Source organism: Excalfactoria chinensis, chromosome 1 (assembly GCF_039878825.1).
Source record: "Excalfactoria chinensis isolate bCotChi1 chromosome 1, bCotChi1.hap2, whole genome shotgun sequence".
Taxonomy (NCBI): Eukaryota; Metazoa; Chordata; class Aves; order Galliformes; family Phasianidae; genus Excalfactoria; species Excalfactoria chinensis.
This window is the reverse complement of record NC_092825.1, coordinates 155,836,812-155,849,892: the sequence shown is the minus strand read 5'-3', so window position 1 is coordinate 155,849,892 and position 13,081 is coordinate 155,836,812.

Here is a 13,081-nt window from a genome sequence, read left to right as displayed (position 1 = left end):
CTGTTAATGCATCCTTTATTGTCAGAAGAGCAATGCATGACTCGGGGACAGTAGGCAGGGCTGCCAGACTCTTTGTAACCAGCAGAGATTTAACAGATGCCCAAAGTTACTCCCTATCACAGACAGTCTAAATTTAGGCTTCAGAGCACTGAGTACATAATTAATCAATCTCCTACAACTGGTTACTATGTCAAGCTCAGTCACTCTTACCTTAAAGACAGCATTCGGCACTTGTGTCCTTTGTGATTTTCATTACAACTTGGCCAAAAACTGTTGCTGCTGACTCTGAAATTGGTAGCTGTGGCCAGGTAAGATGACGAGCAAACGTAATTCATCAGGCACAGTAGGAGCTGTTAATGCCTGCTGTCGTACATGCTGTGCATGTGACATAAGCTCTGGATCAAGCCTTTATTATACTGCCTAAAGTGGAAAGCAGAAATCATCCTGGACCCCACAACACCATTTCAGCTTTTAAAGTGATGCCCAGATCAAACAGACATGGCTGAATCACTATACATCCATTTGATGCGAAGATCTCAAAACTACCTCCTCTCATTTTTGCTAAACTCACAAAGCTGCTCGTAAAGTTTGCGCTATATTAATGTTACAATGCAGCAAGTTGAACAATAATTGCTTTAATATATGAAGCATTTGTCGCTACTTTTTATTCTGCTTCATTTTCTTTTTCTTCTAAAATGTTCCTTTTATTATCAGATCTTCTGCTAGCTTTGATAACTTCAAGGAGGCCAAGTTTATAGGTTCTTCATCTTAAATCATCCATTTTCTCATTTTTCTGAGTGCTGACTAAAGACTTCCCTTTACATTTACTCAAATTGTTATGAGTTTTTAAAATGCCCTTTTTAAAAAAGAAGAGTTTTCTAAAATAAAATGGAATTATTGCCTGCTGCTTCCGTTGGATTGAAACAGTTGTTTCGATGAAACATATTATCCAGTTTAATTGCTTTATTTCAATGCCCATTACTGGTTCTCGTATGAGTACAGTGGGTCTGGTTTACTACTGTAATCTTTGTGTCAGAGAGGTATAAGCCACTGTGATCAAGGATAGTTAAAGGTGTCCTGGATCTGTTCACCCTTATCTTTGTCATCAGATCTTACAGATTTACTGAATTATTTTGGAAATGAACAGCATGAAATTGTAGGGGGTGCAGTGCTCATCTGTGCTGTGGAGAGCAGAGAGGTTGTTTATTTTGGACCTCTGGCCCAGGTGCCATTTTTGAGTTTCTTTATACAGCAGCGTCCTCTCTGATGATGTTTGCACCTCATCCTTATGGCCTGAGAGCTGTGCTGACAGTTAACACTCACCACCAAGGGACTAGTGAGAGAATTAAAAGGATAGCTCTAAGTGTCTTGGGAACTTCCCTTTTACAGAACTAAGGAGTTCTGTACTCTCACACCTCACCAGATGTACAGCTTTCCCTGCTACGTGACTGGCATATCAGCATGGCCAGAGTCATATTTCTTGGACCATGTTCTCGCAGACAAATACATGCACTAATACACTGTGACCACTTAGCTGAAATCTATAGCATAATGCCACTCAGTTACTGCATTAATTAGTTCCATATACCAAATAGCTGCAGCTTTGTTTAACCGGGCTCTACTGAACATGTTGTATTGAAATAGTAAAATTTTATTATAGAAATGTTATGCCATGCTTGACAAAATTTCAACATGAGATTTCATTAATGCTTCTTGTTTATATGCAATTTTATATATGTCCATTGTAGTCAGCGAGAGAGAAAGTTTGTCAAAATTAATCCACTCTGTTCAACATGTTAGCTTTTGGGGTATAGAAAACAATCTATGACATAGGAGAGTAATGGGTTTTTTAATGCCATCTACTTACAAGTATCTATCTAATAGCTAAGACTGTACTTTCCCAAAGACCTGGCACTGGAGGATAACTGGATGGAAGCTGGTGTTGGGTTTCTGCCTTGTGCAGAATGCAGTTCTGCTCCACATGGTATTTATTATTCCCACAATTTTTCTGTCCCTAGACAAAACATTTCTTCCTCTCTTTAATCACCTCCTTGGGGACCAAGAATTATACATGAAGTACATCCGGGATTATTATTTCATGAGGTCACATAGTAGAAAAACTCTTCTGTGTCTTCAGAAGGACCTTGGAGATTGTGTATACAGACTAGCAGAGTGCTGCCTGTTGAACTGAATTTCACTGAGGAATAATTTCATTAAGGAAATTTCAAAGAGTATTTTGACACCTAAATCTATTTGTGAAGCAGTAAAAAGACAAAACTACAAAATATAATCTTGTCATATCCAGATGTGTCCTCCCACACACAGCTGGTTTTTGCTCAAGCTGTAACTCAGTACAATATTACTTTTTCCCTTCCTAGTGTGAAACTCTGAATAAAGTCATTCCATGTTATATTATAAAAAACTTCTCTGCTGTGTCACTGATGACAGAATATGAAAACTGCTATACAGTTCAATGCCTGCCAAGAGATGGCTGCTGTGGTAAAGGGATTTTATTTACATCCACTCACACAGAATATCATGTGGTATAGAATATCCCTTGTAGCCCTCCTTTGGACACTCTCTAATAGTTTTGTGTCCTTATGTTGTGGCACCCAAACCTGCACCCAGTGCTGGAGGTGAGGCCACACAGCACAGAGCAAAGGGGACAACACTTCCCCTCTGGGAAGTGTGCACTGGGCCTGGTGCACCCCAGGGCATGGATCTTCTGGCTGCCAGGGCACTCTGCTGACTCACATTCAACCTGCTCTCAACATAATCATATATATTTGCAAAAGATGAATTTACTTAGCGGCACTTTTGTTTGCTTATTTATGGGGCAGAGGGAGAAGGATTTTACTCTCTTCTGCATGGGAATTTGGCCCTGAATTAGGAGTGACCTGAGGCCTTCCAGGACACAAATCCCACTGGCGTACCACCCAAACCAGTTGGGAGAGATCTCCGTCTCTGGTCACGATGCGTATTTGGCTCCTTTCTCATGTGCCTCTTCCTGCCAGACTTTGTGTAAAGGGACAATTGAGGCTTGCAGGGACATGGCTGCTGTAAACCATGAACCTAATGGAGTTTTTGAGGAGGATGGAAGATGTGTTGCCAAAGGACAAGGAGGTGAAAGAAGACTTCCTGCTGCTATGATTTACCAGATGGCTGGGTTAATGTGGATGCTTCACACTGTCAGGTGGTCACCATATATTTTAATTAACAGTTAGGCCACCTAACTCTTTGCAGATGGGTGGTTTTTTAGATTTGAGTAAATGAATAAATACAGCTTTGAGGCTGGAGCCCAATTCCCCATTTTCAAGCTCAGTTCAGAGCTGGCAGGGAAAGCTTCCATTTCTGATTAGTGATAAATCTAATTGTGAAGAAATGGCTGACTTTCAGAGCTGGGATTGTGTTACGAGTCATCTGAGGGTAGGACTCTGGCTAAATGAGCCTGATATAATGATTTATTTACAACAACTCTGATACTTTTAGTAATCCATTATAACTGTACAGAGATTTCATCATCCCTCGACAAGTCTGCGATCCTTTCAAGGGCTGGGGAGATGCAGAGCAAGCCCATGGGGAGGGGACCCTTCAGAAGGTCCCATTCTGCACAGAGCAGAACAGCCTGCACCCCTTGCCAGGCAACATTCAGCTCTTCACACAATTTCGCTCTGTGAGTTATTCAAGTCAGTGGAATTAAATTGAATTAATTTTATTCAGGATCTAATAAAGAAAGGTAGTTAATTTCTGTCAGATAATTAGAATAAATCACTAATTGAATCAAAGTCAATGTAAGTAAATATTTTTATTAGGTTGTTAGCACACTGTCTGGAGGTACTCCTGTACGTGCTCCTAGCTATCTCGGTTTTGGGGGCAGGAGCAATTACAAAATTAATTAAAATTGTTAAGAGCTTATTTTTCTCCTTTGGGAAGTGTTTGTTTTTCATTTTAAAAAGATGGGCCTCATTTTCAACCCAGACTTAGACATTTCTTGAGAGAAAATCACATCCGCAGTCTTTGTCATGCCAAGCCCCAACGGCTCATTTTCTCTGTATTGTAGCAGTTTATCATGTGTTTCTCTTGCACGTAAGCTAAGATTTGTGGTGGGAATACACCTCACAAGTCAAAGAATTTCCTTGGAAAACCAAGCCCCATTTTTCTCTGAAAACAATACAGATGGAAAATATTTGACCAACGAACTATGGATGTGCCAGTTCCTTTTGCAGAAAAGGTGTTGTGAGAAAGGGTGTCATTTAGTGCCACCAGCCCTTAGATTCGTCCTGCTCATAGTTCAACAACAGTAAAGCCATCAGGAGTATTGGCTTTGTGACACTTGGCTCCAACATGTTTCTGCCAGAAATATGTATACCTACCTCATCTTGTTTCATTTGTCTATTGAGGGTACTTGTTAGCTGAGAGACAAGGTTTGAAATCTCACCTAAGCATTGGATTCCTTTGCTTCATAATCATCACAAAGCCCCATCCCTGGAGGCATTCAAGGCCAGGCTGGATGTGGCTCTGGGCAGCCTGATCTGGTGGTTGGTGACCCTGCACATAGCAGGGGGTTGAAACTGGATGATCATTGTGGCCCTTTTCAACCCAGGCCATTCTATGATTCTATGATTCTATGATTAGACAGGCTGCTGTACTGTTCATGGTGTCCAGGTGCATGGTAAGATCATTGAGACTTCAGAAGCAGGATGAAGGTTCTTTATTCTTCTATGTTTCTCGGTTTTGATTTCAGACAAAAATCCTTTTTTTTTTTTTTTTTTTTTTTTTTTTTTTCCTTTTCTTTTTTTAAAGGTACCAAAAAGGCTCCAGGGGAATGGTGCAGCAGAACAGTTAATACATATCTCTCCCTGCCAAGCCTAAGTAGACTTGCTGACACACACCAAAGACATTGAAATGAGGGCAAACAGAATGAAGTACTGCTACCGCTTCAGATGATTGGGGGAGCTGAGAGAAAGCAAAAACACTGACACCATCCAAGTCATTTCCCTTCCAAACAGGAACAAAAATGGTCAGCAAAATGCCCAGAAAGTTTGCAGAGTGGAGTGTTTCAGATGTGGTGCATGCAGGATACTCTTCATTCCACATTAAAGTTTGGAAAATTGGCAAAGCCTTTTGGTTTTGGGCACATCACTACATCAGGTGCCTTTGAAAATCCCAGCTTAAATCACCATCACAGCCAGATGGGAACAGTTTTGTGCTGTCTTTGTAAGCCATTTCCGGACTGCTCTTGTCACAAATCTGTCTTTTTCCTTTTTGCTCATGTAAAAACACAGTTTAGAAACAACAGCCTAGATTCTATTTGTTTGTTTATTAGTTTGCTTGTTTAAGCCAAGGTGCATTTCAATTATTTAGCACTGATGTAAAGGACAAGAATTCTCCATGTTTGCCTGGCAGAACTTAACCTATAAGAGTTCCCGGATGATGGTAGAACAGAGAAAAATAATACAGGTTAATACTATTAAGATTACATTCACCAGAGGCAGAATAATCCAACAGAAAGTGATGGTCAGAGAGAATTTAGCGTCTGGCAGACATATCTTTACCTAGGATTACTGTGCCTGTACAATGACTCATTCAGAGCCAGCTGAACCCTTCAATTGAGATATTCTTTGTAGCTGAGACTTTGCTGGGGGATTTCTCAGGAAGGAAATGTAAAACTTGACTTGTTGGGTAATGTGACTTGGATAACAGGTGGGGGAATATGGAAATCAATCTGTCATCAGATAAATATGCATGTGCAGTGATTGCTGCTGTCCAAGTGTACTGCAAGAACACATACCACAAGAACTGCTGCAGAGATGGGCACTGGTACTGAAGAAGGCTCCTGTAGTGCACTAAAACCAGCTGAGAATGCACACACTGCAGCACTTGTCGCAGCAGCAGAAGGCTGTAAAGAAAACTGGCATTTGCCAAGTCTGAATGATAGAGTCTGAAGATACTGTTCTCAACTAAAAGCTGGAGCTGTTGAGCCTTCCACTAACAGCCAGAATTTCCTGGTGATGTGGCAATACTCTTGCCATGATTCATGAGAGTAGTAGCAGACTTGTCTAAAATATCAAGGTTATGGGCTTAGCTAGGAGAACAAAACAGGCGACATTCAGCATCTCTCTCTTTCTTTCAGTGCACTGCATACCAACATCCCCTCCTAGAAATCAAAATAGTGCAACCAGTGTTAGTTTTGTCCTAAAGTAATCTTTAATTGCATAACACCTAACCATCCCTGGGTGATACCCAGATTGCTGGTATTAGATGAACTCATGTTTTGCTACGGAATGTCATTGCAAGTCTCCAGGAAGGTTCAGCTGGCAGGGTTCTTTCAGGGAAAGGCTGTAACCCTATTTTAGTGGCTCCCAGAAGCCCAGGATACATAATTTTCACTGAGCTACAGAACATGGAGACAAAAGACATAAAGGCTACATAGGCACCATGGCTATGGAACAAGTAGATGGACAGGACAAATAGCCCATCTGTGCACTTACTCTCCAGCTGTCTGCATTTAACTTTTCTATGGCTAGTGACAGTGGAGGGGGGCAGGCAGTTTCTCAGTGAAGAAATTAATATGAAAAGCTGGAAGTACAAAGTTTGGACCTATTGGTACAGTCATAATTTCCAGCCCTTCAATAGTGTTAAGATTCCACAAGGTCCTCCTACCCTGTGTGCATTTATGTGTGTGTATGTGGTGACTACACAGCCCACAAATGCCAGCTTTATCCTCTAGGCTCCAATTGCTTTAGGTTAGTGATGTACTTACCAGTGCCATCAGGCACTTACCCAGTAAGCTCCACTGCCGGAGATTGAGCACATGGTGATGGTGCAGTGTTTCCCTCATAGACCTGCTGTCATTAAGTTTCATGGTGCTGTAGAGATAACACTTCTGCCTTCTTTGCTTCAGATCCTGTCAGAGAAAGGCAGCACACTGCAATCTGTGAACAGTAGGACCAAATTTGCATCTGATTCAAAAGTAATTTCACGTGGCTTTGATTGGGATTTTCCTTTTATATTTTTTTCTTCTTTCACTGTTCTCTTGTGGGGGATTTTATTAGATAAAGCAGATAATATAAACAAGAAAGAAAAGTACAGAGTGAAGGATATATTGGAACACTTTTAACCACTTAAAAATTACTAAGAGCTTATTTATGTGACACAGTGTTGGTTAGAGATCCCCTTTGTTACCTCCACACTGATGGGCACTTTAGGGTGGCAGATGGCAGCAGCCCAAAAAATAGCAGCTCCGTTCTCAGTATGTAATAACGCCAGCATAGTTCATCGCTGGCTGGGGACTACAAGTCCAAGGATGAGGACAGGAGGAAGAAAGCTGTAAAGTATTTTGTCCAGGTTTTGTTGATCTCAGTAAAGCCAGTAAAGCTGAGTATTCCTTAAATTCAGTTGTTGATTTCTACAAGCATGACCAGTGATGACTGAGGCTTACAGTAGTTGGGAATACTAGCTTGGGAAGCATGCAGAGATTCATAAATACTCTGTTAGTCTTGAACACTGAGCACAGACAGCAAAGATGGAAAAGGAGGAGAGGGAGATTGAATTATGCCAATAAAACCCTCCAGCTGGAAAACCCCAAGGAGTATATAGAGATTGCTTGAAGTCAGAAATGAGTTAATTAAAAGATATACTGGAAGTAATGTGATTAGATAATGAAGGGATGAGTTCATCTCATTTTTTATATATGAAAAAGAAAAAAATAGGCAAGTAGGTAAAGGAAGAAAGGAGCACTTCTAGAAGGGTCAGGGGTCCTGTATCTACTCCATTCCAGTAGCAAGGCCCTGCTAGACCTGAAGAGTCACAATGATGCCAAGAGGTGCCCACTGGAGGTCATCCTGACCACATCCACTACTTGGATAAGGACCAAAAAGCACATAGTTCTCCCATTTCCGTTGCATTCAATGCAATGAAATGCATTTCTCTCAGTCTCACACTCAGATTTTCAACTGAGTTGAGACCAACAGCTCTGCAGCCAGGAGAGAAAGGCAGTTTTGCCCAGTCTGGGAAAGAAAAGAGCTGACCAGGCCACACAGCTAACTGGGAAAGTGAGCCAGCAACCAGAGTGATAGCTGTTGCGGTTTGACCTGCCAGCCCAAAGCATCCATCTATGACTGACCATCTGTGTTTGATCCTGCAAGCACAGAGCCCTTTATTTTCCTCAGATCTGTTGTTTTTTCGCCCCCTCTTCCCTTTATGCTTGCCTATGACTGGCCACAAGCAGGGAAAGCTGCACCTCAGAAGTAATAGTGGCCTCTTGCTTGATGATGCTGTTTGACCAGGTGGGTATATCTACCCACCAGCATGCAGAGTTGCACAGTATTACTTCATAGAATCATAGAATCACAGAATCACAGAATTACAGAATGGCTTAGGTTGGAAAGGATCTTAAAGATCATCAACCTCCAACCCCACTGCTTTGGCAGAGTTGCCACCAACTAGTCTGCCCAGGGCTCCATTCAACCTGATCTTGAATGCCTCCAGGGACAGAGCATACCTCAGTAGGTTTGGCTACCAAAAGTGTTAAGCCTACAAACAAAAATGACGTTGTTGTGAAGCATGATGTGTCTTACTATTATTTTTTATTTGGTGTAATCCAGCCATCACATGACTGAACTTTGGAAAGGCTTCCTTACTGCAGTTGACTGATGTTAGTCAAGGATGATACAGTCTCTGGAACTGACACCCCAAGTCAGCCATGTTTGTCTGATGTCGAAAAGAAGCAAAGTCCTAATAACAGCCTAACATCTTTCAACTCACTTATTTTCTCACAATCAACACGAGGGTCGTGTAAATGGTCAAAAAGAGAAGATCAGCTGTATTTCAGAATGAAGTAAAAACTGATAGGGATGGAAGGAGGCAGGAGACAACTATTAAGGAGAAATGCCTGTCTCTCCCTAAAATGAGGCAGAGAACAGGACCGTACACACCAGGAACAGGGTTAGATGTGGTACAGAGTTGAAAAGTATTATCATTTGCACCCTGGAGGAAGCTTACAGAAGAGAAGTTTTCAGAGAATACACAAATTTCAATCCAACTAACAATCTCAGATGCAGAGCCTGTCATCCTTATTTATTTACACCACCTTCCCCATGGGGAACTGAAGTATGGGAAAGAACCAGCTCCTTATAACTGCATCTGGCAGGACGTATTGTCAGGATATGTCAGGACATAGTGCAAATACAGTGAGAGATGACAGAAAGGTCTCTAAGGGCAGAGGTTGCTTTCTTACTCGAACAAACAGACAAAGCTGCTTGCTTTGAGCTTCATACCATCAAATTCTGACATCTTAAGTTGTATTAAACCATCTTGTTTGGAAACAAAAAGGGCAATATGGACATGGAGGTCACTGCCGAAGAGAGCAGGAAGCTGCATTTTGAGGAGGAATACAAAGAAACAGGAAGCCACAGAAGGCTGGAAAAGCAGAGAGGAAAGCCAGATCCATTTAACTGAGGTGATCCTGCCTGATTTCAGCCCACTGTGCATTCAGAGCTCTTTGTGACACCTATATCAAATACTGCCAACAGAGAAATGCTCTGATGAGCATTTCTCCCCTATTTCTTTGTTAGCAAAACTCCAGCTAATGAGACTTTACTGCTTAATGCACAAAGCCTGCTGTGTTTGACTATACAGCCACCGGAGTTGGTAGCATTAAATTCACGGTGCTGTGCTTTGAGTTACCTTGCAGAATGAAAGGCTTCATATATAAAACAAACTCTATTCATTTTTGACTCACCCTTCACTTTTCCACGGGAGACAGTATTAATATTAAATTCCATTTCTCTCCAGGAACAGTATCATTTCCATTCTGCTGACACATATCCTAGCAACACAGGACTGGGGGGGAGGCAGAGAAAAGGGGGAGTAGGGGAAGATAGAAAGTGTGACAGAGAGCTCTGGGAACTGATCTAAGTGTTTTGCACAACCTCAGCCATTGCACCGCTGTTTCAGTTGACCACATCTTTGCTGTTTTGCAATGCAACTGACTGTTCTGACTCTCCCAGTGAAACTCCTGCTCAGCCTTCAAAACTATCTCTGCGTGGATTCATGGGGCTGCTGAGAGCTAGACTGCAAATGAGTAGCATCATGCATCCTAACATCAGACAGTGGTTTTGGGAAACAGAGCATGTCCATGCTATAAGAACCGGAGAGCAAACAGATATCTTCATGAAGGCAGAAATATTCTAGCTAAGTCCAATCAAAATTCTTTGTAATTCAAGCAAACCAGCTTCATCTGTGCTGATAAAGTAGAGGGGAGAAGTCTCAGATAATTCTTAATGCAATGGAATTGCAGTGTCCAACTGGTTTTCATCAGGGTTTGTGGGCTGTAAAGTCTGCTAAAGAACTTGATAATCTAAAAACCTCATTTTTGGATGTGACCCTTGAATTCCTGTAGCCTTGGACTAGATGACCTTTTAGAGTCTCTTCCAACTCAAAGGATTCTATGATTCTGTACAAATTTAGCATAAATATATTAACAAATGAACAAACAAGACAATAACTTTCCAGTAAGTAAGATATTCATAGAAATCAGATGTTAAATCCACAACCTGAAACCTTATTACTGATCATTTCCTTGAGTCAAGAGAATGGCATATAAAGCATGGCTTACATATCTGCATGAATATTTGGAATACGGCTGTTCACAAGGTCTATTTGTCAAAAAAGATCCAGCAAAGAGTACCAGGTAATGAATGTTTGGGGTATGATCACAATTAATTCATACATTATTTAAGGACAAAACGAAAAGAGGTGATGAAATCTATCAGCACTTGTAGGAGTTATGCATATACCTGTAGTGAAGAGACTGCTGTTTTGTATAAATAATTTCTTTAATATTTAATATTTTATGGAGAGAGTGAGTATAAAAACCTCATCACTTATTTCTTCTCGTACTATAGGATTAGCACAATAATCCTCATCAACAGCTGCCCATCACCAAAGACAGAGAATACATATTGCGTTGTATTACTAGGAAGATGAAGCAGCTTTCTAAAGTCAAGTGCAGTTTTGCAGTCAGTACTTAAAAAAGTTCACCTAGAAAGTGTTTCCCAATGTGTTTTTAGATCTCATTCTCTTGAGAGAATTTCTTGAGACACCTCCTGTACTGAGTGACAAGGCCAAGTGGGCTTCCGACAGAGCATTCCAAGGAGCTGCTGGGCTCTTGGATCTTGGTGTTTGTGGAGCAAACTCATGAAAACCAGACACATCACTTATCCTAAGAAAGACCTGGATTCCAGCCTGTGGTGTCTGTGAAGAATGTCCTCATCAAAATATATCCCACATCTGACAAAAAATGAAGAACAATTTTAAGGAGTTGATTTTTTTTCTGGGCCTAGCAGTGGTAGGCCCGTATTTGTATAGAGGAAGAATGGAGGTCATTTCAACCTCTTTAATAAATATTTGGATTTTATATAAGTGCATCAGTGTAAATGTGTACTATGCGTCAGGGCTTTTTTTTCAGACACTAGGGAAGATATTTGTTGTACACGAGGATGTTTGAACAGGATTTAAGAAATGGGTAGGAGCCTATGTAAATTTAATAGAGCTTTAAAAGCTTCTCAGCGTTGTCCCATAAAACACTGTTTTACTAGCAGAACTCAATACTGGCCTTATGTAAAAATACTCCTGCAGGAATAGTGTATGCAAAGTCCCCATTAGGTATTGTCCTGCAGCCAGCACAGGGATGAACAGGTACCTGTTCACAACAGAAGACAAACAGAGCACACGCACACAATTGCTGAAGTGATACTTCCATACACACACCTGTCTAGCCACAGAAAACATGTTTACTCACTGGTTAATAATGCCAGGGCAATCAGGCTTTGTCCAGTGATAATATTTCCATGGAAGCCTCTCAGCCCCTCATTGAGTGGGGCACAGCCCCACTGCCTCTGGTGCTGAGATAGGAATTTGCCCTGCGGACCCATGTGACTTCTCACTTAATTGCCCAGATTAAGGGTGTGTTTCAGATTAGGGCCCTAAGACACACAGACATTTCAATCAATGTACACCAAGTATGGCGAGAACCAGATCCCACCCACCCATGTTTGAGGGAAAACACTCCCACAGCAAAAGCTGTCAGGGATAATACTGGAGGTGGTTTCATTTACCAGAGCAAAGAACCATGCTAGCAAAAGTTGGCATAATATAAATACCTCAAGGACAAAGATTTCTCCCCCAAAGAGAAGAGGAGGAAGGAATTAAAGAGAAGAAGAACACGCATCCATAAACTGGTATCTCTCTTTTTTTTTTTTTTACCGTTTTTTCTTAGAACTGCCCCAGTTTGTTAGCAAAGGTGGTGGGTTTTAACACTAATTTCACATTTTTAATATCTCTGCATAGCTGTTTTGTATCTTTATGCCTGTATATGTATGCTCACGTAAGTTTACAACTATACATGAGTATGTATGAGTGTGTATGTTATATGGAAATATATTTATACATACCTGCCACTTTCTGTTTTACAGAGGTACCGTTTTCATTTCTTATCTATTCCCTACACCTTCTCTATATCTCTAGCACTACGGATGTTGGTTTTCCATGCAATAGGTGTGATTTCAATTTCACAATAGGCATGCTTTCAATCTTCTTTACTCAACTGTCAATCCAGAGCCACAACAATTGAAATGAAATCACTCTAGGGGTTTTTTGTAGCATAGCGAAGGTCAAAATCTGTGCAAACTGGGACTGTCTTTGATTTGCTCTGTGTAGGAGTTACTAACCAAGTGATTTCTGTTAACTCAATCTGAGGTCCATCAAAATCTCTCAATTTCTCACAGCAATGGCATTTCAGGTCTATTCTACTTTTTGTCCGCAGCATTGAATGAATAGAAGTTCAACCTTCTGCTGATGCTTTCAGTCCTGCACCAATTCTGTCCTTATTTGTTGCATCCTTGCTTGTATACATTGCAGTAGCTCTGGAGGTGTTCTTTTAATTCTGCCAAAGCAACTGTGTGACACCTTCCCTATAAGTCATCCCTGACAAATGCCAGGGCTGTTTTACTTTCTGTTCACTCTCCTGCATTCTGCTCATACGCTTCAGAGCTGATTTACTAAAACAAGAAATGTGAAA